Raw genomic sequence first — 26,802 nt, 5'->3', positions numbered from 1 at the left:
AGGTGTCTTCCAGAAACTAGCAGTAGGACTGGGAGTTGAGCTTGACTCCATCCTCAACCCGAAAAGGCCCCACAAGCTCATCTTTGATGATACCAGCCCAAACCAGTACTCCACCTCCACCTTGCTGGCATCTGAGTCGGACTGGAGCTCTCTGCCCTTTACCAATCCAGCCACGGGCCCATCCATCTGGCCCATCAAGACTCACTCTCATTTCATCAGTTCATAAAACCTTAGAAAAATCAGTCTTGAGATATTTCTTGGCCCAGTCTTGACGTTTCAGCTTGTGTGTCTTGTTCAGTGGTGGTCGTCTTTCAGCCTTTCTTACCTTGGCCATGTCTCTGAGTATTGCACACCTTGTGCTTTTGGGCACTCCAGTGATGTTGCATCTCTGAAATATGGCCAAACTGGTGGCAAGTGGCATCTTGGCAGCTGCACGCTTGACTTTTCTCAGTTCATGGGCAGTTATTTTGCGCCTTGGTTTTTCCACACGCTTCTTGCGACCCTGTTGACTATTTTGAATGAAACGCTTGATTGTTCAATGATCACGCTTCAGAAGCTTTGCAATTTTAAGAGTGCTGCATCCCTCTGCAAGATATCTCACTATTTTTTACTTTTCTGAGCCTGTCAAGTCCTTCTTTTGACCCATTTTGCCAAAGGAAAGGAAGTTGCCTAATAATTATGCACACCTGATATAGGGTGTTGATGTCATTAGACCACACCCCTTCTCATTACAGAGATGCACATCACCTAATATGCTTAATTGGTAGTAGGCTTTCGAGCCTATACAGCTTGGAGTAAGACAACTTGCATAAAGAGGATGATGTGGTCAAAATACTAATTTGCCTAATAATTCTGCACTCCCTGTAGATCTATTTGAACTATATATCAAAGGGCCCAAGTAGGAAAACAAGACATGGTAGAAAGAGTTGTCATATAATAAATTAACTGTTATAAACCATAAAAACTAAACAGAGCAAATGTTTATTTAACTATGTTTACATATCTCTGATGTGATTACAACTAGACCCTTACTGACTAAGAACACAAGTAAAGATGAAGACAGTGGGTTTCATATTTCAAACAAAAAGTCTTCATTAAAAGTCCTACTAGGTCTCCCAGAGGCAATAGTGAAGTAAAGTGAATTCTCAGTCAACAAGATCTACATCCTGCCAAGAAATCTAAATCATACGTAATCCACTCCTGTCCTGTGAGAGTAATATAGGTGATCATAAGAAAACTTGACCATGGATACTGATCCAAGAGACTTTGAAAGCCAGGAGGCGATCAGTCCATTCATGTATATGCAGCTTGGCCATCTGCAGTTTTCCAATGCCAGAGCTGGTATCTTCCAAAAACGCTCCATTCACGCAGCTACTTAAAGGGACAGTTCACCCAAAAATTTTCTCCCCTTTAAATTATTCCCAATGATCATTTTAACCTGCTAGAGTGTATTAAATGGGTTACAAGTAGCTCCTTTTCTCCTATCTCAGCATTTGAAATAGCTGATTTAGCCTGTGGTATCGCCACCTATACTGAACAAATTAATACTGGAGTATAGGCTATTGAATAGCCTAAGTATACACAGCCAGCAGCGCTGTATAAAAACTTTAAGTGGAAACTGTAACCTTTAATCTTTGGCTCCTCCAAATAAGTGTCTTTAGAAGGTGCTCTTCTTTAACTAATGAGAGGTTCAAGCACGGGGCGTGTCTGTACAGTGATCCTGAGTGGTCTCAATCTTCAGAGCTCCTGTCGAATCTCCACTAAACCTGCCATTTTAAGGAGAAATCTTACAGTGAAAACCATCTTCCAGTTGTACTAAAGCATCTCACTACGCAGGGGCTTTTAAAAAGCTGTGTTTGAGACACCAGAGCCTGAAACCGACATCTGAGACCTAGAACGGCGGCCCACCTTCGGTATCATGAGTTACTTGGCCACAACTAAGACTACTGGCAAGCCTGCTAGGATCTTTTCAACCATATCCACAACAGAGGGGAACTGTTAGAGAACAGAAGGAGACAAAGACTAAATGAAGGCAAACAATACAAAAAGGCACCATTAAATGGCAGCTACAGGATCCACACAGCCTCAAGACATCTTAAACGCTCACTGGTATAGATTTGAGGCTTTATGTCAGAGACTAATTGATACAGCAGGCTACAGCTATACATGTAAAGTATCCGATAAAAACCACCAGTCTTGTAACAGATAGCAGACGAAAAGGGCCTCAATACATAGAGACAGCCACCACCTCAAGGCACGCACCATCAGATAACAAAGAAGTTTTGGACAATCCGGAAGGCTACTACGCAGTAACCCCAAAGAAACCCATCACGCTATACACAGCTAAGAAGACTAATGTACTTTTGGATACACATTACCAGCGTCCACGGAGGGAAAACCACACGATGGAGACCGCTGACTTGCGGGAGTTTGGAGAGTACTCCCACAGGAACACGAGTTTAATATCCACTATATCCATCATCTGTGATCATAGCACCACTGGATACTGGTAAAAAAACTCACACTTTGGGCTGGGGATGCATACACTCAGATCGGCAACACGCACCCCATGGCCACACTTGGATCTGCATTGCGACTCTATCATCCACTTCGGAATTCTGACAGAACTGTACAGATAGATTGCCATCCCTTTCTACAACCTAAAGCCTGGGGCTGAAGACATATTTGAACCCTGAGGCTAAGATCCTTTCTGACACAGCGACACAAACATTAATAGCGGTTCATTTAAAAGTTCTTTAAGTTGTCAGAGTGTTTATATATGGTTAAAAAGTTTAGTGTAGGGGGGGCGTGTCCTAGTCGCAGCCATGAGGAGTCGCAAATTTGAGAAGCTCTCTCTATAACTTCATAATTTGTCGGTTATCTCTTCTCTATGCAGCTATAATTATTCATAAATTGTGAAACTAACAGAGAAGCAGCCAAAGATCTATTTGATACCAAATATTGTCCTGTTTATATTGGCAGAAAAAAACAACTTGAGTCTCCACAGATTGACGGCTGCGGTCTCGTACCTTCTTCACATCCAACCCCCCCCCCCCCCCCCAGTTTGTTAGCAGCCGAGTAAAGCAGTCTCGCGCTAGTGAAAATCTTAACTATTCCTTGGAACCTTAAACCTAGATATGGAGAAGTATTTTCATTTGCAGATTGTCAAGGTATTTGAAATATTATTAGATGATATATACAGGTATACTTATTATTATTTAATAGATCTGTGGCTGTGTGCATCAAATAATTAATTTAGTTTCTAAAAGCTGCAAATGACACTGGGTGAAAATTTAGCCCCCTCTATTACTCATCAAATAAATTACTTTCAGAACAAAAGACTGTTTCCAAAAGATGTCCCACTGAGGTGTGAATTTAAAATCCCAAGGAACTGGTAATTAGCACAGGCTTGTAAAATGACCCCTACTATGTAACTGCTCTGTATGGAGACAACCTTCTGGGCCTATAAATCAGATAAACAAGTTAAATTATGACTACATAATGATTTGCATTGACTTGTTAATTAGTTCCTCACCATCAGAGACACATGTTATAGTGTGACTACGTGAATTCAGATTTTTTTTTATATACAGCCTGTAAATTTGGAAAACTATGTAGCAATTTATAATTTGCTGGATTTTTGTATAATTTTGAACACTGCATAGAAATGAATGTATATGTGGGAGATGGATTAAAATTTTGTAATAGATTAAATGGCAATTGTGATAATTCCATTGTGGAAGTATATATAACATGTTTTTTTCTATCTTTCAGATGGGGCTAGAGGATACTGAGTGCAGGATTGCCTGCATGGGAAGATCTGAGTCATAAATATGAAAAGCAATCAATTGGCACAGTGTCTAATTATAAATGGTATAAATAACCTTGGTGCTGCCCCTTAAGATAATGTTCAAATATAAGGAAGGGGGACAGAATGGGACAATAGAGGGGATATTAGCACTCAAACTCCTATTATGGTGACCTACTGTAATGAAACAGTGAGTATAAGGTGTCTAATTTGGGTATTAAAACATATAAATTTATTATAATTAATTAAAAAGGGATAACTATCACCCCATTCCACACCAATAGTAAAATATGTACGATAAGGTAAAACCAAACACTCCTTACAACGTACTAAAGCCTTAGGGTGGAAGCCCCCCTGTATTCCTGGCCGATAACCGGATACTTCGGCTTCAGGTGACAGAGGCAAACCCCCAAGGCTTATATTGTACATTCACTAGTAAGGGTGAAAAACAAAAGAAAAGAACAAAGTGAGTTCTAAGAACCTCACAAACGCGTTTCGGCCGTTGAGCTGGCCTTTTTCAATGTATATAGGTTTAAAGTATCAAGCCTAATGTCCAAAGCGGCTTCTTTATAAACCATCCCTATCCGTATCAGAGCCAATCCATATCGCGTATTTAGCACACCCCTCTCATTAACCAATCTTAGTCTTTGGTAAAAAGTAAAGCCTTCCTTTGACATGTGACATACCACTGGATGGGAGTCTCATGGTGTTGTATAGTTACGCCTATTACAATCACGCCCCCTGTCAAACATACTTTGGGAAATATAGCGTAAGAAATCATCCGGTTACCATACACTGTAATAATTTGTACCCGCAAGTTGACCCAGCATGTTGCTTGTGAGTGGGTCGTATGACAATCGCCTTTCAGATTAGTGCAACAAGGGGTCTCATTGCGTTATTGTTGTCAATATTGGGGCTGTCAGTACTTATGGATTCTGCATGTGTCAAGCTTGATGCAGTGAAAACAATGTTCCATAGTGATGCGATGCAACCCTACCATTATCACATCCCTTTTTTTTAAACATGTAAGTTTAAGAAAAAGTAAAACCCTCCTTTGACGTAGCGATATATCATTGAATGAGAGTCTCATGGCGCTGCATACTCACGCCAACTACCAACAACGGCCGAAAAGCGTTTTGTGAGGTTCTTAGAACTCACTTTGTTCTTTTTCTTTTGTTTTTCACCCTTACTAGTGAATGTACAATATAAGCCTTGGGGGTTTGCCTCTGTCACCTGAAGCCGAAGTATCTGGTTATCGGCCAGGAATACAGGGGGGCTTCTACCCTAAGGCTTTAGTACGTTGTAAGGAGTGTTTGGTTTTATCTTATCGTACATATTTTACTATTGGTGTGGAATGAGGTGATAGTTATCCCTTTTTAATTAATTATAATGATCTGAGTCATGTCATATGATTATACACTAAATGTTTATGAAAGTTTAAACACAGCTCTGAAAATATAACAGATGTATAAATGCTATTCATTTTGGAATAATTAGCAGTATAATTGTTTTGATATAATATAATGTTGAAAACATAACGTATTTGATATCGTGGAAATCAGAAAAATGATATGATACTATCCAATCTATAATTAATATTGTAAGTGATTGATGCAAGAAGTTATGGTCTGATGAATAATCACTTTATAGAAATATTGAATTGTTAAAAATGTTGGATGGTGAGATGTGTTTGTTGGTTGTCTGCTTCCCACTAGGGAATTGGAATGGTGTAACAGCCAAATAAATTTCCTATTAGGACACACATACAGAGCCAATGAGGGAGCGTTCCCCAAAGTATCCAATGAGAAGGGTCAAGCACCATGAGCGTGAACGGAAAAGATCATCAATGATTAGATAAGGAATGGCTAAATGCAAAAAAGGACAGTTTTTGTATGACTTGCTTAGACTGGTGATTGATAACTGGCGGCCATACTTGGGAACACATTCACTTAAGCAAGAAGCTAAAACTTACCTTGATCTATGCGATAACTTTCCTTCAAATGAGATGATCTAAAGATATTTGGAAAAGACAGCTGCGAATTGGTTCCACTCAGTATTTTTAAACTGTGTTCATAGTCCTGTATAATGTTAAGTTTGTCTCTTGTATGCTAAGTTGTTTATCTTTGCAATATATATATATATATATATATATATATATATATATATATATATATATATATATATATATATATATATATATACAGGTGGCCCTCGTTTTACAATGGTTCAATTTACACCGTTTCAGAATAACAACCTTTTTTTTCCAGTCATGTGACTGCTATTGAAAAGCATTGAGAAGCAGTTTATTTATTAAAATAGCCGCTTGTGTTGCAGCAAAGCCAAGCAAGCTGAAATTAATCCGTTTAACCAGACCTGAGCTATCGAGTAGATTTCAAAGGAACAAGATTTTCCTGTCTATAAATCAGTCCAGATTGGAATGCATAGAAAGAATTGTTTGCAGAAAAATGCAAGTGAAGTCTGTGTTGAGTGATTATTTTATTAGGTTAATAATGCTGTTTAGCATTTAAAGTCTTCATTTCAAAGCTTTAAAAAAAATGTATTAGGTGTTACTTATGACAATTTTGGAGGGGCCTGGAACCTATCTCCCTCACTTCCCATTAACTTACATTATAAACTGGGTTTCAATTTACAACAGTTTCGATTTACAGCCATTCCTTCTGGAACCTAACCCCGGCGTAAACTGAGGGCTACCTGTATATATATATATATATATATATATATATATATATATATATATATATATCTTAGAATTGGTTTTAATTATAAGTAACTAAGAATTTGTTCCAGTTTAAATAAATGGGCATTTAAAATAACTGTTTACATTAAGAATATATGTATTTTGAGTATTCAAATTAGAATTGTATTAGATATATATATATATTGTCCTATGGTTTAACTAAGCACTGTTAAAATTGTATTGTTGAATGTTAGCAGTTAAATATCTTGGAATCTCATTGTGATACTTTAACCCCTTAACGACCGAGGACGTGCAGGGTACGTCCTCAAAAAAAAGGCAGTTAACGCCTGAAGACGTACCCTGCACGTCCTCGGTTTGGAAAGCAGCTGGAAGCGATCCTGTTTGCTTCCAGCTGCTTTCCGGTTATTGCAGTGATGCCTCGATATGGAGGCATCCTGCAATAACCTTTTGAAGCCATCCGATGCAGAGAGAGCCACTCTGTGGCCCTCTCTGCACCGGAGATCGGTGGCTTCCTTCGTTGGTGGGTGGGAGCAGTACCGGGAGGCAGGTGGCGGCCATCGATGGCCCTGGAGATGTGGAGGGGGGGCGGGATCGTGGGCGGGTGTGCACGGGAGGGCGGGGGCGGGCGCGTGCACGGGGAGGGAGCGGGTGGGAACCGCTACACTACAGAAAAAGGTGTAAAAGGAAGAAGGTTTAAAAGGGCAATCAGTTAAAAAAAGTTAAAAAAAAAAAACGATCAATGAGGTGGTGGGGGTTTGTGGTGGGGGGGGGGTTTGGGGAAGCTACACTACAGAAAAAAAAAACTAAGAAAAAAAAGCCCTTTTTTGTGCAAGCTGGGTACTGGCAGACAGCTGCCAGTACCCAAGATGGCCCCCAATAAGGCAGATGGGGAAGGTTACAGAGCTGTTTTGGGGGGGATCAGGGAGGTTGGAGGCTAAGGGGGTCCTACACAGCAGAAGCATTTTTTTTATTTTTTTTTAAAAAACCTAAACCCCCCAAAAAGCTTTTATTTTAGTACTGGCAGACTTTCTGCCAGTACTTAAGATGGCGGGGACAATTGTGGGGTGGGGGAGGGAAGGGAGCTGTTTGGGAGGGATCAGGGGGTCTGATGTGTCAGGTGGGAGGCTGATCTCTACACTAAAGCTAAAATTAACCCTGCAAGCTCCCTACAAACTTCCTAATTAACCCCTTCACTGCTAGCCATAATACACGTGTGATGCGCAGCAGCATTTTGCGGCCTTCTAATTACCAGAAAGCAATGTCAAAGTCATATATATCTGCTATTTCTGAACAAAGGGGATCCCAGAGAAGCATTTACAACCATTTGTGCCATAATTGCACAAGCTGTTTGTAAATAATTTCAGTGAGAAACCTAAAATTGTGAAAAATGTAACGTTTTTTTTTATTTGATCACATTTGGCGATGAAATGGTGGCATGAAATATACCAAAATTGGCCTAGATCAATACTTTGGGTTGTCTACTACACTACACTAAAGCTAAAATTAACCATACAAGCTCCCTACAAGCTCCCTCATTAACCCCTGCACTGCTGGGCATAATACACGTGTGGTGCGCAGCGGCATTTAGCGGCCTTCTAATTACCAAAAAGCAATGCCAAAGCCATATATGTCTGCTATTTCTGAACAAACGGGATCCCAGAGAAGAATTTACAACCATTTGTGCCATAATTGCACAAGCTGTTTGAAAATAATTTCAGTGAGAAACCGAAAGTTTGTGAAAAAAATTTGTGAAAAAGTGAACGATTTTTTGTATTTGATCGCATTTAGCGGTGAAATGGTGGCATGAAATATACCAAAATTGGCCTAGATCAATACTTTGGGATGTCTTCTAAAAAAAAATATATACATGTCAATTGATATTCAGGGATTCCTGAAAGATATTAGTGTTCCAATGTAACTAGCGCTAATTTTGAAAAAAAGTAGTTTGGAAATAGCAAAATGCTACTTGTATTTATGGCCCTATAGCTTTCAAAAAAAGCAAAGAACATGTAAATATTAGGTATTTCTAAACTCAGGACAAAATTTAGAAACTATTTAGCATGTTTTTTTTTGGTGGTTGTAGATGTGTAACAGATTTTGGGGGTCAAAGTTAAAAAAAAGTGTGGGTTTTTTTCCATTTTTTCCTCATATTTTATAAAAAAATTTATAGTAAATTATAAGATATGATGAAAATAATGGTATTTTTAGAAAGTTAATTTAATGGCGAGAAAAACGGTATATAATATGTGTGGGTACCGTAAATGAGTAAGAGGGAAATTACAGCTAAACACAAACACCGCAAAAATGTAAAAATAGCCTTGGTCCCAAATGGACAGAAAATGGAAAAGTGCTGTGGTCATTAAGGGGTTAAATGCAATTCTGATTTGGGAGGCTATTGTGAATAAGGCAACTTTTATGAGATTTGTATAGCATATCTTAAATAGCTTTAGTGTATAGTATTGATTCATATTCTAGGTCCTACAAATATATTTCAATGTGTTCATAGATATTAACTAATAATAAAGAATTTAGGAATTTATATTAATTTTATGGTTTTTGGTATATGCATATTTTTGGGTTTCAGTTTAAAGGATAATTATTAAATATATTGTGTTATAAACCTGCCATATACTGACAAGATGCAGATAATGCTTGAAGTGCTGGAACTACAGATGCTTTGCAACTTTGATGACTTACACCATACCTTACAAATAGCCAGTGGTAGGGAAGTCCATGAGTCATCTGGAACGATAGAAGTGACAGGCATCGCTACGCAGCAGGGGAAATCCAACCCAAGTAGGCAACACCTCTCACTAGAGCTCACATGCTAATCCTAAGCCTAGCCTGGAAATAGAGGAGCTAGTAACCCCGCAGGTGGCCTTCTCTACTCGAGAACACACAGCACTTCAGGACAGCACCAGCGCTCACCTTCTTACTCCAGCTAACAGTGATCCTCAGAGTAATGGTATGGTGGAGAAACCGGAGAGCATCCGACCTACAAGCAACACAGCGATCTTCTATAATACCGGAGCCGCCTCCTTCACCCATGTCTGAACTTCCCTTAACCATCTCCCAGAAAGGTGCGGCCGGCCTCCGGAGATGCGATAGGGCCTCAGAGAAGAAGTCTGTCTCGGTGAATAAGCAGTGGAGTAGTAGTCGGAGATCCAACAGAAAGGGATTCTCGATTCCTTGGTCATCAAGCGGAGTGGCTGACTTTTTCATAGGTAACTGGCTCGATACGGACCAGCCACCCAGGAGAGGTATGGGCTAATCATAAGGACTTACTTTCCTGATCGAAGTAGTGGACATCTCTGCTTTAATTTAAGGTCCACTTTTTTGTACATATATGTTTTTGAGCCCTTCCTTCCTATGTGGGTTCCTATATATATTTGGTTTAGCACTACTGAGCCTGATGTGCTCAATTCATTACCACGTGATTTTACTTGGACAGTAATAGGATAAACTCATTAATAATTTTACACCCAAACCCATTTGAGGGGAACAGCTATCTCACTTCTGATGTACAAGCCAGTCTAATATATAATGGGGGTATATGCTGTTTTACAGTAGGGATGTGATATGTTATACTTAAAGGGTGACCATTAGGCTATAATGTTAGATAAATCATATTGGATATTGCTACTAGATGCCTATGTCTATGCTTTCCTCTCCTTTTTAATGAACTTATTAGATAGATACTGTAGTTGCTCTACGAGAGATATAGGAAGCAGCTTCACTATGGGGCTGGTACACTAGCTATCCATTTATTATTTGATATCTGTCTTTCTCCTCTTCATGCTCAATACTCCAGTATTAGGCTGTATACTAGCAGCTTGTCCAGCTGCCCCTAGCGACCCCTGTTGGATAGCTGCTCATAAGACAGCAAGGATTTCCCAGCATAGAGAGGGACTCCCTTCTTTGGTTTACCACACTTTGTGGGACAGCTGAGCTCTCCAATAAAAATCAACCTGCACTACTTCATCGAGTTAGGATGATATAACACTGTGAATCTGAGCTGGCCCCTATTTCTCAGCTAACTGTATTAACCTTTTTTCTTTACCCTACAGATATTTACTATATGTTCCTTTCTAGGGAGTGATGTAAAAGTAGCTTCTTTCTTGAAATTCTATAGTGGTCCATACTAATAGGCATATCATTCAACCTGACCTTTTTATTTGCTATATATGAATGTACATTAGGACTAGGACCTTTACTTTACCCGCCCCTGGTTCACAGTCACTTCAAGTCTTATGCCTTTATACTCATTATTTAGGTCCTTAACCAATACCAGTTCTATTTCAGCATTATGTATTATGTCTACGTCTAAACCTGTATTACATCTACACCCTGATCTGCTCAATGCTACATGTATATGTATTCTAGTCAACATGCCTTCCTGATATATCTATGGTTACCCCATCCTCTCTCGTAAATACTTACTACTGACATCCCATTTTCTACCGCCCACCCCTCCACAATTACATGTCAATATTCTAATAGGCCTATACTACTCCCCCTAAATGAATATACTCAGTACCTTCTCCATATCATAGTTTACTCACTATCCCAACTAGACATCATATTACTTTACCTACCCCCCTCTCCCTTATACAAGTGGCTTTTGCCCACTGACCCCCTTCCCCAATACCCCCTAAAAGAAAAAGAGGTTACATTTAAAAATAAGAGGTTAGCCACTGATTGTATAGGTTTTCTATTCTGACACATACTTGTGCGTATGTCTGTAGAACATTATGCCCGTCTTTGTAAAATATCATACTAGAGGTCCTCGGTATAAATTCTTAATCATTATGTTATCCAACCTCAAAATCAATGTAATTTATGTGGATCCAAATGACAGATTTTGCTGACAATACTGTTTATATGTTGACAATTGTTTATGTAGCAATCAAGAGATGGCGGACAGTTTATTAAAACAAATATATTTATTGAACTTCATTAAAAACATGGAAAAAGAGACGTATCTTTGGCAGAGTAGGCTGACACCTAAACTGGCTTACGCGTTTCGGCTGTTGCCGTAGTCATAGCCATAGGTGCTGGGACTACTCCCCCTTCTATTTAAAACACTTAGTCAAATTTTATTGGTTAACAATTTTCATCAACTTAAAAACAAATAAGCATGCCTACCCGCCCCATTAACTCTTTAGATACTCGCTATACCGCCATAGTCAAATATTCAGTAAGTATGTATAAACACGTTATTGTACAAAGATAATTTCAGTTCACATAATTATGTAAACAATTCTAAATAATAATAATAATAATAATAATGCATATGTATATCTCCTAAATTAGCCAAACTAATTTCATTTTGAAACAATATAAGATCATTTCTTGTACATATTGGAGAACATATAGTGAAATCAAATCAATTTTGAAGTCACTGCATCCATATACTTATACATATTACATGTTATACAGACTGCAGAGGTTAATGAATAATGTAGTTTGAAGTTGAAGATTTCTTAAAAAGATGTAAATTTCACAGATACCTACATATTAAACCCAAGGTCTTCATTAGTTTGATAAAGTAAACGTTAATATATACAAGGATAAATACACAGGTACCTGTATCTGACTGTGAATCTATATACATAGTTAAGGTATATCACTGCAAGTCTGTCTTCTGCTTGAATCCTTCAAGACATTTCACATTGGGTCTATTTACCCTGAAAATAAATAATACATAATACATCTGTTTAGGATAAAGCAAAACTAGTCTGTCATGAATAAAGTTTTTTAACCAATAGTCAACCTTATACAGTCGCTAATATGAAGATATATGCTAAACCCTTTCAAAGAAAAAGACCATTGGTTAATACACGACATTCAAACTTGTTTATAAACACACCACTAAATTGCAATCAGGACCCAGGGTACTTAGAAAAGATGAAGAAATAATAAAATGAATACATTGAAAACATTGAGGAATCGAGAGATATAATGTTAGCACTAAGAGAGAGATGCACTGTTATTCTCAATAGTTTATTAGGTCATATTTTGAATTAAGACCTTTGGGAATTCTTGTTCCTAATCTGAAGATCCAGTACATCTCTCGCTTAGCCAACAATTTCTCAATATCTCCCCCTCTTTTAGGTGGTTTTATTTGTTCAATGACACACCATTTTAGTGTGTCTATCCTCCTGTCATGTTTTCTGGCAAAATGTTGAACCAGTGGTGTTGCTGCCTTCCCCAATGTAAGTGTGGATAGATGCTCCCTAATCCTGGTATATTACACGTTCAGACATGCAGTTGACACAAGATTGTATTTCAAAGATTTCACCAGTTACACAGGATGTAAAATTGGAGGTTATATGGACAAATTCGCATGGCCTACACTTCCTGTGTCCGCATCTGAACATACCTAGGTGTTTTAGCCAGGAGCTTGTGGTGTTATTCACTGGCCCCAGCTGCGTGGGTGCTAACCTGGACCGGTATTTCTCTTACGGTATGAGCATTTCAACCCATTCTTAACCACCTCCTGTAGGCCATTGTCTGCTGACAAGATAGAAAAATGTTTCCTAACTATTGCACAGACCTCTTTATATTGTGAACTATATCCTGTCACAAAATAGACTCCCTGTGTTTGTGTGTGGTCAGTTCTTGGGGAGCGTTCAGCTATTAGAGCCTGCCTATCCATGGCATTTACCTCCTTTCTGGCCCTCTCAATATCTCTCCTCAAATACTTCCTCTCATATAGCCTTTTCTCCAGGTCACCAGCAGCCACCTCATAGTCAGCTGGATTGCTACAATTACGTTTAAGTCTCGTAAACTGACCTTTAGCCACTGCATATCTTACATGATCAGGGTGGCTGCTGGTGGCATGGAGAAGTGTGTTACCCGAAATTGGCTTTCTGTAGACATTGGAATCTATGATACCATTTTCATTACCTACTAGGGTTACATCCAAATAGTTAATAGAGACCTTGTTAAACTCAAAAGTAAACCTCAGGCCTACCTCATTGCTGTTAAGAAAATCTACAAATTGGGGTATTGTTTCCTCTGGTCAACACCAAATAAACAATAAATCATCTATAAAGCGTTTATAGATCCCAATGTAATGTCTGTAGGGATTTCCCTCTCCAAAGATGTGTGCCATCTCCCACCATCCTTAGCACCTTAGCACCCATGGCGGTGCCACATCTTTGGAGAAAGAAATCCCTCTCAAAACGAAAAAAGTTATGTGTCAAAAGAAACCTTGCAATTCTGACTACAAATTTCTGAAATCCTTCGTCATAGTAAAATGGAATAACATAAACTCCAAAGCTTCTAGACCACTGTCATGAGGTATGGACGAGTACAGTGATACTGCGTCCACTGTCAACCATATATTCTTATTTTCCCATTTGATGTCTTGGACCATATTTAAAAGATGTTTAGTATCTTGTATATGGGAATGAAGTGAAGTCACCAATGGTTGCAATATAGCATCCAACCATTCAGATGTGTGTTCCAGAAGTGAATCAATACCGCTAATTATAGGTCTGCCCTGAACATTTGTTAAGGTCTTATGAACCTTTGGTAAATGATGGAACCAAGGAGTCTTTGGATAGTCAACTACTAAATATTCCACTGTATGTGGATCCAAATACCCCTCCTGCATCCCATCATCCAACAAATCGATTAGTTCACCTCTGAACACATCTGTAGGGTCCCTTGAAAGTTTGACATAATCATGTTCATTATTTAATTGTCTGTAGGCCTCAGAGATATACATTGGTCTATCCATCACTACAACGGATGCGCCTTTGTCCGCTGGACGTATTACCAGTGTAGGATTTTGTTCCAATAATACCAATGCCTCTCTCTGAGACCTAGTTAGATTTAAAAAAAAAATAGTATCCTTCTGCTTTATCATTTGGTTTAGAGTCACTAAATCCTTTTCTATTCGTGCATGAAAAGTTTCAATAGTAGAGCCTCTTGATTGTAATGGATAAAAGTTGGACTTACTCCTAAATTTAGGCTTATTTTCCACTACATCACATTTATTGCCAGTTTCTGAATCCAGCATCTCTAAAGAAATAACATTACAGGACTCAGAAAAGTCAAGATTGTGACCAACCATTGTAGAGTGATGAGTCTTAGTAATAGAAGGGATTGGTGTCGCATCAGAATCATTAAAATGCTTCTTCAGAGTAGGATTTCTAACTAATCTGTTGACATCTAATAGGGTTTGAAAGACATTAAAGTCAGTGGAGGGAGCAAAACCTAGGCCCAAACCCAATACAGATTCTTGTTGTTCAGTCAGAATAGTACTGGACAGGTTAATTACATTACTCATTTTTACTTGCTCTGTGGGCTGCTTGCTCTTAGTTGGTACCTTTCCTGATTTTGTGTTTTGGGCTGGCTTGTTCCCTCTCCTGTTTTGGCCTGAGCCAAAGGAAAAACCTGTTCTATATCTGCTTGTCTAGCATCAAGAGGTGTCAAAATAGTTGTGGACTGCTGCTGATTATGAGAATAATGTACTTGTGTCTGTATGTTAGTTTGTGATTTTGGCTTGGCCACCACCTTAGAGGTGATACAGTCACTAGTATCATCCCCTGTTGACAGTACAGGTACCACTCCTACAGCACCAACAAAGGCTGTAGTTCCCTGTATTGGCATATTGTTAATGACTGGTGTACTTTGTGAATCACTCACAGCTCTACTGTCATCAGAGGAACAATCTGTGTCTGTATTAGAAAACGTTACCGTTTTACTACCCCTCCTGTGTCTCCTACCTTTATTGTTTTTATTTTTATTGTTTATAGACTGTGGTTGATTACATCTAAATTTGTATCTTTTTTTCTTATTCCGTATATATACAGAGTCTGAATCATAATCATACTTGTCTCTCATATATTTCAAATGTTTATTCTCCATAATCTCAGATTTACCCTGTGCCACTGATTGCTGCAAAATAGAATCATATTTAACAAGGTTTGGTTCTAGACATCTCTTGTTTAGCTCAATCTGTAAGTCTCCAATTTCCTTCCTAATTTTAGTTAGATCCTGTGACCTGTATTTGACTAACATTAGCATCAGACGAGAGGAACATTCAGATAAAATATCATTCCATGTTTTTATGAATTCCTTGTCATTGATATCAATCTCAAAGGTTGGGAATTTGTACACTCTCAGTCCCCTTGGTATCATTCCTGCTTTCATATAGCTTTCAAATGTCCATACATCCCATTGAGCCCTCAGTTCTTTCAGCAGGAGACTCTCCATTTGATCAAATAAAGTCCCCAAAGTTAAAGCACCCTTGTCTTCTGAAAAAATTAGGTCACAGTCCAAATTATTGCTATAGCGTGCAGTATCTGGTCTGAGTGAAAAGAATTGTTGTGATACGTGCTGCACTTCTTCCATTATTGCACAATTAAACGTTTGGACTAGCTCCTGGTACCGCCAGTAGTACCCCAAATAATAGAAAAAGTGTGGAGCTACACCCAAAGTACCTGTAAAAATAAATTTCCAAATATCACAGGTAAAGGATATCTTTAATATCCAAAAACTATATAGTGAACATACTGATGCATATCATAGTGAGTAAAGGGCAGGCTTTGAAAGTAGATAAAAATCATATGGAGTATAATGGCTTTATCACGCTTTAGAAAATAGTCCTCCCAGAGTTATAATTCCGTCTGAACCAGGCAGACGATCCACTTAGCATAGAAAACAGTCCTCCCAGAGTTATAATTTCTTCTGAACCAGGCAGACGATCCACGTAGCAAAATCAAGCAAGCTAATTCACTGTCCCCAGATAAGGTTAATACACATGTACAGAATTTGTGTATAAAATACAAGATACAAGAAAACTCTCACCCTTCCTTGGCAGCTCCACCCGTGTACTGGCGTTGTATTTTCAAGGGGGACCAGCCGGTATAGGAAATCCTTACTGCAGCGTATGTGTCGCCTCCCAGCTGGTGCACTCACCTTCTTCCGCCGTACGCCAACTCACTAAACCACGAGGAGCAAGGAGGTGATGACGTCATCTAATGCAGACAAGTCGTTCCGGGATCCAACTTGCAATATTAACCAATGGGATGGGAGGTGTGTCCATGGCCAGCCATTCCAAGTATAGCACTTGCCCCGTATCTCACCGTCCACTATAAGGTGCAATGCATGAACTGTCCTTTCCGGCAAAATAAGATTAGCAATCAAGAGATGGCGGACAGTTCATTAAAACAAATATATTTATTGAACTTCATTAAAAACATGGAAAAAGAGACGTATCTTTGGCAGAGTAGGCTGACACCTAAACTGGCTTACGCGTTTCGGCTGTTGCCGTAGTCATAGCCATAGGTGCTGGGACTACTCCCCCTTCTATTTAAAACACTTAGTCAAATTTTATTGGTTAACAATTTTCATCAACTTAAAAACAAATAAGCATGCCTACCCGCCCCATTAACTCTTTAGATACTCGCTATACTGCCATAGTCAAATATTCAGTAAGTATGTATAAACACATGTTATTGTACAAAGATAATTTCAGTTCACATAATTATGTAAACAATTCTAAATAATAATGCATATGTATATCTCCTAAATTAGCCAAACTAATTTCATTTTGAAACAATATAAGATCATTTCTTGTACATATTGGAGAACATATAGTGAAATCAAATCAATTTTGAAGTCACTGCATCCATATACTTATACATATTACATGTTATACAGACTGCAGAGGTTAATGAATAATGTAGTTTGAAGTTGAAGATTTCTTAAAAAGATGTAAATTTCACAGATACCTACATATTAAATCCAAGGTCTTCATTAGTTTGATAAAGTAAACGTTAATATATACAAGGATTAATACACAGGTACCTGTATCTGACCGTGAATCTATATACATAGTTAAGGTATATCACTGCAAGTCTGTCTTCTGCTTGAATCCTTCAAGAAATTTCACATTGGGTCTAAATAATACATAATACATCTGTTTAGGATAAAGCAAAACTAGTCTGTCATGAATAAAGTTTTTTAACCAATAGTCAACCTTATACAGTCGCTAATATGAAGATATATGCTAAACCCTTTCAAAGAAAAAGACCATTGGTTAATACACGACATTCAAACTTGTTTATAAACACACCACTAAATTGCAATCAGGACCCAGGGTACTTAGAGAAGATGAACAAATAATAAAATGAATACATTGAAAACATTGAGGAATCGAGAGATATAATGTTAGCACTAAGAGAGAGATGCACTGTTATTCCCAATAGTTTATTAGGTCATATTTTGAATTAAGACCTTTGGGAATTCTTGTTCCTAATCTGAAGATCCAGTACATCTCTCGCTTAGCCAACAATTTCTCAATATCTCCCCCTCTTTTAGGTGGTTTTATTTGTTCAATGACACACCATTTTAGTGTGTCTATCCTCCTGTCATGTTTTCTGGCAAAATGTTGAACCAGTGGTGTTGCTGCCTTCCCCAATGTAAGTGTGGATAGATGCTCCCTAATCCTGGTATTTATGTCTCTCCCCGTAAGTCCTACATATTGAATGTGGCATTGGGTACATTCCAGCAAGTATATTACACGTTCAGACGTGCAGTTGACACAAGATTGTATTTCAAAGATTTCACCAGTTACACAGGATGTAAAATTGGAGGTTATATGGACAAATTCGCATGGCCTACGCTTCCTGTGTCCGCATCTGAACATACCTAGGTGTTTTAGCCAGGAGCTTGTGGTGTTATTCACTGGCCTCAGCTGCGTGGGTGCTAACCTGGACCCTAGGGTACTACTCTTACGGTATGAGCATTTCAACCCATTCTTAACCACCTCCTGTAGGCCATCGTCTGCTGACAAGATAGAAAAATGTTTCCTAACTATTGCACAGACCTCTTTATATTGTGAACTATATCCTGTCACAAAATAGACTCCCTGTGTTTGTGTGTGGTCAGTTCTTGGGGGGGGCGTTCATCTATTAGAGCCTGCCTATCCATGGCATTTACCTCCTTTCTGGCCCTCTCAATATCTCTCCTCAAATACTTCCTCTCATATAGCCTTTTCTCCAGGTCACCTCATAGTCAGCTGGATTGCTACAATTACGTTTAAGTCTCGTAAACTGACCTTTAGCCACTGCATATCTTACATGATCAGGGTGGCTGCTGGTGGCATGGAGAAGTGTGTTACCCAAAATTGGCTTTCTGTAGACATTGGAATCTATGGTACCATTTTCATTACCTACTAGGGTTACATCCAAATAGTTAATAGAGACCTTGTTAAACTCAAAAGTAAACCTCAGACCTACCTCATTGCTGTTAAGAAAATCTACAAATTGGGGTATTGTTTCCTCTGGTCCACACCAAATAAACAATAAATCATCTATAAAACGTTTATAGATCCCAATGTAATGTCTGTAGGGATTTCCCTCTGCAAAGATGTGTGCCATCTCCCACCATCCTAAGTATAAGTTGGCATATGAAGGTGCAAACTTAGCACCCATGGCGGTGCCACATCTTTGGAGAAAGAAATCCCTCTCAAAACGAAAAAAGTTATGTGTCAAAAGAAACCTTGCAATTCTGACTACAAATTTCTGAAATCCTTCGTCAAAGTTTAGTGTATAGTTGCATGAGCGAATGCATTCAAAGGTTTCTTATTTCAGTTATAGTTCCAACTCCAACCATCAAGCTGTGGTTACTGGCTGGGCGATACTTCTAGAACCTCACACTTCACTAGGTCTGTGCAGTAAGTTTGATACCTAACGCATACACAACACATCAATATGCAGTACTACGGCGACACACATTTCTCTCTTGTGGCTTGTGTCCAGAGCTATGAGAAGGACAGTTAAGAGGCAGATTACATAACAAAACACCTACCTAACGCCTTAGTACTTGGAAGTCATATCACAATATTCCTAGTTGTTTTTACCTGACAAAATTGCCTATACACTTGATCTCAACCGTGTGATTCATTCTTCTGCTTGGGGTACTTCTTTATATAATTGATATATAACATATAACTCCCCTATACAACATTTAATCATTAAGCATGTACTATACTATCTCAGAAGACATAAGTCAGAACGGGTTACATTCTATTGCTCAAGAGATATTGTGATGATTGTTTGTGACTCCAAATCTAAACTACAAAACTGTTTTTAGTTGCATTTACTTAGCACAGTTACCTAAACACCTGGATCTGTCCCAGTATGTTAAATTTTTCTTTTTGGGGTACTAACATATTTAAAAAAATAAAATAAGCAAAAACATAACATATAGTCTCTCTGCACAACATTTAACCTGTAAGCGTGCCCTTTTCTCTTTCAGAAGAAATATGCCAGAGCAGGTTACTTTTTATCGCTAAGCTAATATTGTCATGATTGGTTGTGTTATTTTTAACAGTTGTGTTCTCCTTGTTTTCTTTTTCTTTATATATTCCCTATATCTTGGTAATACTTTAGCATAATAGACCCAAAATGAGGATAGCTATTTGGGATATACAAATGTGTTTCTAAAGATGGTCTGTACTCTCACTAATAGTATATTCTTATGTAAGCTTTATAAAATGTATTGAAATTCCTCGAAAAAAAAGACTCAAGCTCTAGCTTCTAGCCAGCTTCCATGGTTATTTTTACCATGGGCTGTAGGATTTGAATGCCAGCATTTGAACAGTCAATTGGATTTCAGTAGCTCTCATCCTATTGGCTGATTTGAATTTGAAGAATCAAATCAGCCAACAGGAATTCAATTTTTAATTGTGTACCTTGAATTTACTATTCAGTGTACGGCAGAGATTGTACAAAGAGTATCTTCCATGCTCCATGGCTCCGCGGTCGCCGGTCTTCAGTTGCGCGGTCCTGGATGAAGATAGAAGAGATCACCACTTGGAAGAAGACTTCACTGCCGGACTTCAGGAACCATTCGCTGCTTGGAAGAAGACTTCACCGCCTGGAACAGGACCTTCTCCGCCGGACTTCAGGAACTGTGAGTACCAATCTGGGGGTTAGATTTAGGCTTTTTTTTAAAAATTGGGTTTTTTTTTTTTTTTTTTAGATTAGGGTTATGGGCCTTCTTAAAAGAGCTGAATGCCCTTTTAAGGGCAGTAAAAGAGCTGAATACCCTTTTAAGGACAATGCCCATACAATTGCCCCTATAGGGGCAATGGGTAGGTTAGTTTTTTTTAGTGTTAAGTTTTTTTATTTTGGGGGGTTTGGTGGGTGGGAGGTTTTAGAGGGGGACTTAGTATTTTTTTTAAGGAAAAGAGATGATTTATTTAAGGCACTGCCCTACAAAAGGCCCTTTTAAGGGCTATTGGTAGTTTAGTATTAGATTAGGGGGTGTTTTTAAGTTGGGGGGGCTTTTTTATTTTGATAGGGATTAGGTATAATTTTTTTATTTTTGATAATTTTGTTTTTTATTTTCTGTAATTTTAGCTTTTTGTATTTTCTGTAATGTTAGGTTAATTTAAACTTACGGCTAGATTACGAGTCTTGCGTTATGAGTAAAAAAGCAGCGTTAAGCCTCATAACGCTGCTTTTTTACTACCGCTACTATTACAAGTCTTGCAGATTTAGGGGCACCGCACACTTTCTTGGCCTTACCGCAAATCAACTTATGCAAATTGTGTATAGTCTTTTTTCAATGGGACTTCCATAGCGCCGCTATTACAAGCTTGTCCTGGGAGGCCAAAAAGTGAGCGGTACACCCTATCCCGTCAAGATTCGTACCACATTCTAAAGTCAGTAGTTATGAGTTTTACACTACAAAGCCGTAGCTTAAAACTCATAACTATGAGTGCTAAACCCATAAACTACCGATTAACCCCTAAACCAAGGCCCTCCCACATCGCAAACACTAAAATAAATGTATTAACCCCCGAATCTGCCACTCTCGACATCGCCGCCACTAGAATAAACATATTAACCCTTAAACCGCCGCACTCCCGCCTCGCAAACACTAAAAACTAAAATATTATTAACCTACCTAGATTTATTAACCCCTAATCTGCCGCACCCAACGTCACCGCCACTATACTAAATTTATTAACCCCTAAATCTAAGTCTAACCCTAACCCCTAACTTAAATATAATTAAAATAAATATAAATACAAATTACTATCATTACCTTAATAACTCATATTTAATACTAAATACTTACATGTAAAAAAAAACCTAAGCTAGCTACAATATAACTAATAGTTACATTGTATCTATCTAACGGCTAGATTTAGAGTTTTGTTGGTAAAGACCCGCGTAGCTAACGCTCCTTTTTTTCCCCCCGCACCTTTTAAATAACGCTGGTATTTAGAGTTCTCTGAAGGGCTGTGTTAGGCTCCAAAAAGGGAGCGTACAGGCATATTTACCGCCACTTCTACTCTCAATACCAGCGTTGCTTATGGTAGCAGCTAGCTGGAAAAACGTGCTCATGCACGATTCCCCCATAGGAAACAATGGGGCAGTTTGGGCTGAAAAAAAACTAACACCTGCAAAAAAGCAGCCCCATTGTTTCCTATGGGGAAACACTTTCTAAGTCTGCACCCTAACATGAACCCTGAGTCTAAACACCCCTAACCTTACACTTATTAACCCGTAATCTGCTGACCCCGCTATCGCTGAACCCTGCATTACACAATTAACCCCTAATCTGCCGCTCCGTACACCGCCGCAACCTACATTACCCCTATGTACCCCTAATCTGCTGCCCCCAACATTGCAGACACCTACATAATATTTATTAACCCCTAATCTGCCCCCCCCCCCAACGTCGGTAGAGGCTCTACCGCTCACTTCAGCCAAGACTCTAAATAACGGCGTTAGGAAGATCCCATTGAAAAGATAGGATACGCAATTGGCGTAAGGGGATCTGCGGTATGGAAAAGTCGCGGCTTGGAAGTGAGCGTTAGACCCTTTCCTGGCTGACTCTAAATACCAGCGGGCGGTAAAAAGCAGCGTTAGGAGCCCTTAACGCTGCTTTTGACGGCTAACGCAGAACTCTAAATCTAGGCATATGGTTTTATTTTTATTTTACAGGCAAGTTTGTATTTATTTTAGCTAGGTAGAATAGTTACTAAATAGTTATTAACTATTTAATAACTACCTAGCTAAAATATATACAAATTGACCTGTAAAATAAAACCTAACCTGTCTTACACTAACACCTAATCTAACCCTACAATAAAATAAATTAAATACAATTAAATAAATTAAATACAATTAGCTAAATTACAAAAAAACACACAAAATTACAGAAAATATAAAACAAATTCCAAGATCTTTAAACTAATTACACTTAATCTAATAGCCCTATCAAAATAAAAAAGCCCACCCAAAAAAAATTTTTTAAAAAAAACCCTAGCCTAAACTAAATTACCAATAGCCCTTAAAAGGGCCTTTTGCGGGGCATTGCCCCAAAGAAATCAGCTCTTTTACCTGTAAAAAAAAATACAAACAACCCCCCCAACAGTAGAACCCACCACCCACACAACCAACCCCCCCAAATAAAACCCTAACTAAAAAAACTAAGCTCCCCATTGCCCTGAAAAGGGCATTTGTATGGGCATTGCCCTTAAAAGGGGATTTAGCTCTATTGCAGCCCAAACCCCTAATCTAAAAATAAAACCCACCCAATACACCCTTAAAAAATCCTAACACTAACCCATGAAGATCCACTTACAGTTTTGAAGAGCCGACATCCATCCTCAACCGGGAGAAGTCTTCATCCAAGCGGCAAGATGTCCTCAACGAAGCCGGCAGAAGTGGTCCTCCAGAGAGGCAGAAGTCTTCACCCAGATGGCATCTTCTATCTTCATCCTTCCAATGCGGAGCAGCTCCATCTTCAAGACATCCGGCGTGGAGCATCCTCTTCAATCAACGGCTTCTTCTACAATGACAGTTCCTTTAAATGTAATCAAAGATGGCGTCCCCTAGATTCCGATTGGCTGATAGAATTCTATCAGCCAATCGGAATTAAGGTTGAAAAAATCCTATTGGCTGATGCAATTAGCCAATAGGATTGAGCTTGCATTCTATTGGCTGATTGAAACAGCCAATAGAATGCAAGCTTAATCCTATTGGCTGATTGGACGCCATCTTGGATGACCTCATTTAAAGGAACCGTCATTGTAGAAGAAGCCGTCGATTGAAGAGGATGCTCCGCGCCGGATGTCTTGAAGATGGAGCCGCTCCGCGTCAGAAGGATGAAGATAGAAGATGCCGTCTGGGTGAAGACTTCTGCCCACATATGTAATGGAGCCTCAGGATTGCAGCAGGGGGAAAACCCTCCTCTCTCCAAGTTTCATTATCCCTTGCTCTCTGGTTAAGCTAGATTTTCTTCTTTAACATCTGGTAGCCTCTCACTTGTGGAGAAAAGGAATATTGATATCGTTTTTCAAGTTCAGAAAAGTGATTCTGAAGCAACTGAAGTATTTTCTTCTCCAATTTTTCAAGTGCATCCATCTTGCTCTTACATTAGTTACACGCTTTCCTTCTTTGTGATAGTGGCAATTATCTTGTCTCTTCAAAAGCACTAGTTTAGTATACTGATCATTTAAAACACAGATCCTAACTGTCATCTAACCCCGTGTATTCTTGTACAGGGGGCGGCGGCTTGGGGGTTGCTATAGGCCTATCCACCTATGTGTTGTTGCAGGCCCAAATGGTCCAGATTGAGAAGACTGATAAAGTCCACTTAAGAAAGATATGTAGCTATACAGGCTAAGAAGCTGAAGCGAGCTATGTAGCAATAACATTATAAATACCTCTAATGTGACTGAAAAGCAGCAGATTAAGCAGTCACCATTAAAAGCTCTCAATATTGCTGCCTGCCAAGACAGCCACCCTGACACGCCCCCGGAACATGCCATTTTAAATAACTTTTCTTTCATAAAGGTGGTGAGAGTCTACAAGCAATTACTCCTAGGGATTTCACTCCTGGCCACTAGGAAGGGGCAAAGATTCCCAAAACGTCAAAAGCACATAAAGGGACACTAAACCCAATTTTTTTATTTCATGATTCAGATAGAGCATGCAATTTTAAGCAACTTTTTAGTTTACTCCTATTATCAAATTTTCTTTCTTCTCTTGCTATCTTTATTTGAAAAAGAAGGCATCCAAAAGAAGGCATCTAAGCTAATGAGCCAGCCAACTTTTGGTTCACACCCTGGACAGCACTTGTTTATTGGTGCTGTCCAATCAGCAAGGACAACTCAGGTTGTGAACCAAAAATGGCCCGGCTTCTAAACTTACATTCTTGCTTTTCAAATAAAGATAGCAATAGAATGAAGAAAAATTGATAATAGGAGTAAATTAGAAAGTTGCTTAAAACTGCATGCTCTATCTAAATCATGAAAGAAAACATTTGGGTTCAGTGTCCCTTTAAACCCTCCCACCTCACTGGTAAACTAGTTTTATATTTCCACAGGAGGAAGGTGAAGAATTGAGGTGCTCCGGACGTTCTTCTGTGGGAGGGGTTCTATTTGGGAGTGGAATTTTTAGAGTATTGGATAGTGGCACAATTACACCCAGTGAGGAGTTAGTCACAGGCCTACCGTAGGTGTCTCAGGGACCGATACCTTAGCCTCCTCCTGTTGGATTGTTGTTATAATCCACATACACACATCCTCTGCTGTCAGGCATACAGCACTGTATTGGCTATCTACTGGAAGCAGTCTTTTTCTGCAGATGGTAAATTCTGTAGAGTCGGTGCTTGTCATGTAAGTAGTAAGGTTATACATTTAGGCACTCACATATCCTACATGCTATTAGTAGGTACATTTAATACATCATAACCTGAGGACACTTAATACTGGTATTTTTTCTCATATATTCCGTATGGCAAATTGTGCAGGCTGCAGGGGCCTTCTAGGTATTTTGAATTCACCTCATTTTTTAACTGCCCTTGTTTTAGCATACATTAGTTTTCTTTGCTTGGTTGCACATTGACCGTGTTTACGCCTCTTTAGAGCGAGTTTACGGCCTCTTTAAAGCGAGCTTGCCTTTCTTTGCTTGTTGGTCTCTTTAGCGCATTTAGGCATGTTTGTTTTGCATCTCATTAAATGGTGGTTTGTGTTTGGCTTGTTAGCGTGAGCCTGCTGTCTTTTTTGTGTGTTCGCTATAGGTTATGTGTACGCAACTTGGCTCTTCTATTCCCCTCTGTGCTGCCGAGCTGCATCGGTTTAGCACATCTCTTTACAATTTACCTAGGGGCAATTTATTTATTAGATGCATTGCACTCCTCTCTTTGCTCGGCTGTCCTTGGCTCATTTTCATTGCCGCAACAGTTGCTTTATTTGGGTGTATTTATGTACTGAGAGGTTCTCTGTTCATGCATTTATTTGCCTATTTTGCTTTCTCAGATTTTCATATTGAAATCCCTGATTGTTTGTCTGCCATACTAATTTATTTTCTGTGAATTATTGTCTATTTTTCGATGGCATACTGGAACTGCCCACACTACTTTAAGTGTAGATTCCTTAGAAGCTAGATCTACTGAACACTGTATAACTAATAAGTGGGATATTTATCAAGCCGTCAACCGCAAATACGCTGGAATCCTGCAGCATAATTGAGGGTTCCGAATACACATTCAGCACTATTTGACACTTTTCAAAGTTATCAAATAGTTAACAGGTACGCTCGCAGCTATTCCGGCCCAGTGTACCTGGTTTTCCATCCGCCACCCTGGAGGCAGCGGATGCCATAGGAATCAATGGGAGTCTGAAAGCAGCAAAAGCTTATGTTCAATGCTTCCAGATATTCCATTGATTTCTATGGTTGAAAACCAGTTATGTTTACACCTAACACCCTAACATAATCCCTGAGTCTAAACACCCCTAATCTGCCGCCCCGACATCGCTGCAACCTAATTAAAAGTATTAACCCCATCCCACCACTCCCGGACCCCGCCACCACTAGATAAATGTATTAACCCCTATCCCGCCGCTCCCGGACTCTGCCGCCACCTAAATAAATGTATTAACCCCTAAACCTCTGGCCTCCCACATCACTACCAATAACTAAACCTATTAACCCCTATACCGCCAGCCCCCACATTGTCATAAACTAAATTAAGCTATTAACCCCTAAACCTAACAACCCGCTAACTTTACCTTAAAATTACAACATCCCTATCTTATAATAAATTAAAACTTACCTTTAGAATTAAAATAAACTATTTTAAACTATTAATTAACCTACCCTAACTATTATACTAAAATTACATCAAAAAGCTACAAAAAAACAACAACACAGTATCAAAAATAACCTAGCCTACAATAAACTACCAATGGCACTTAAAGGGGCCTTTTGCTGGGCATTGCCCCAAAGAA

The sequence above is a fragment of the Bombina bombina genome, chromosome 6 (genome assembly GCF_027579735.1).
Source record: "Bombina bombina isolate aBomBom1 chromosome 6, aBomBom1.pri, whole genome shotgun sequence".
NCBI lineage: Eukaryota > Metazoa > Chordata > Amphibia > Anura > Bombinatoridae > Bombina > Bombina bombina.
The sequence above is the reverse complement of the archived record's forward strand: the minus strand, read 5'-3'. Positions refer to the sequence as shown.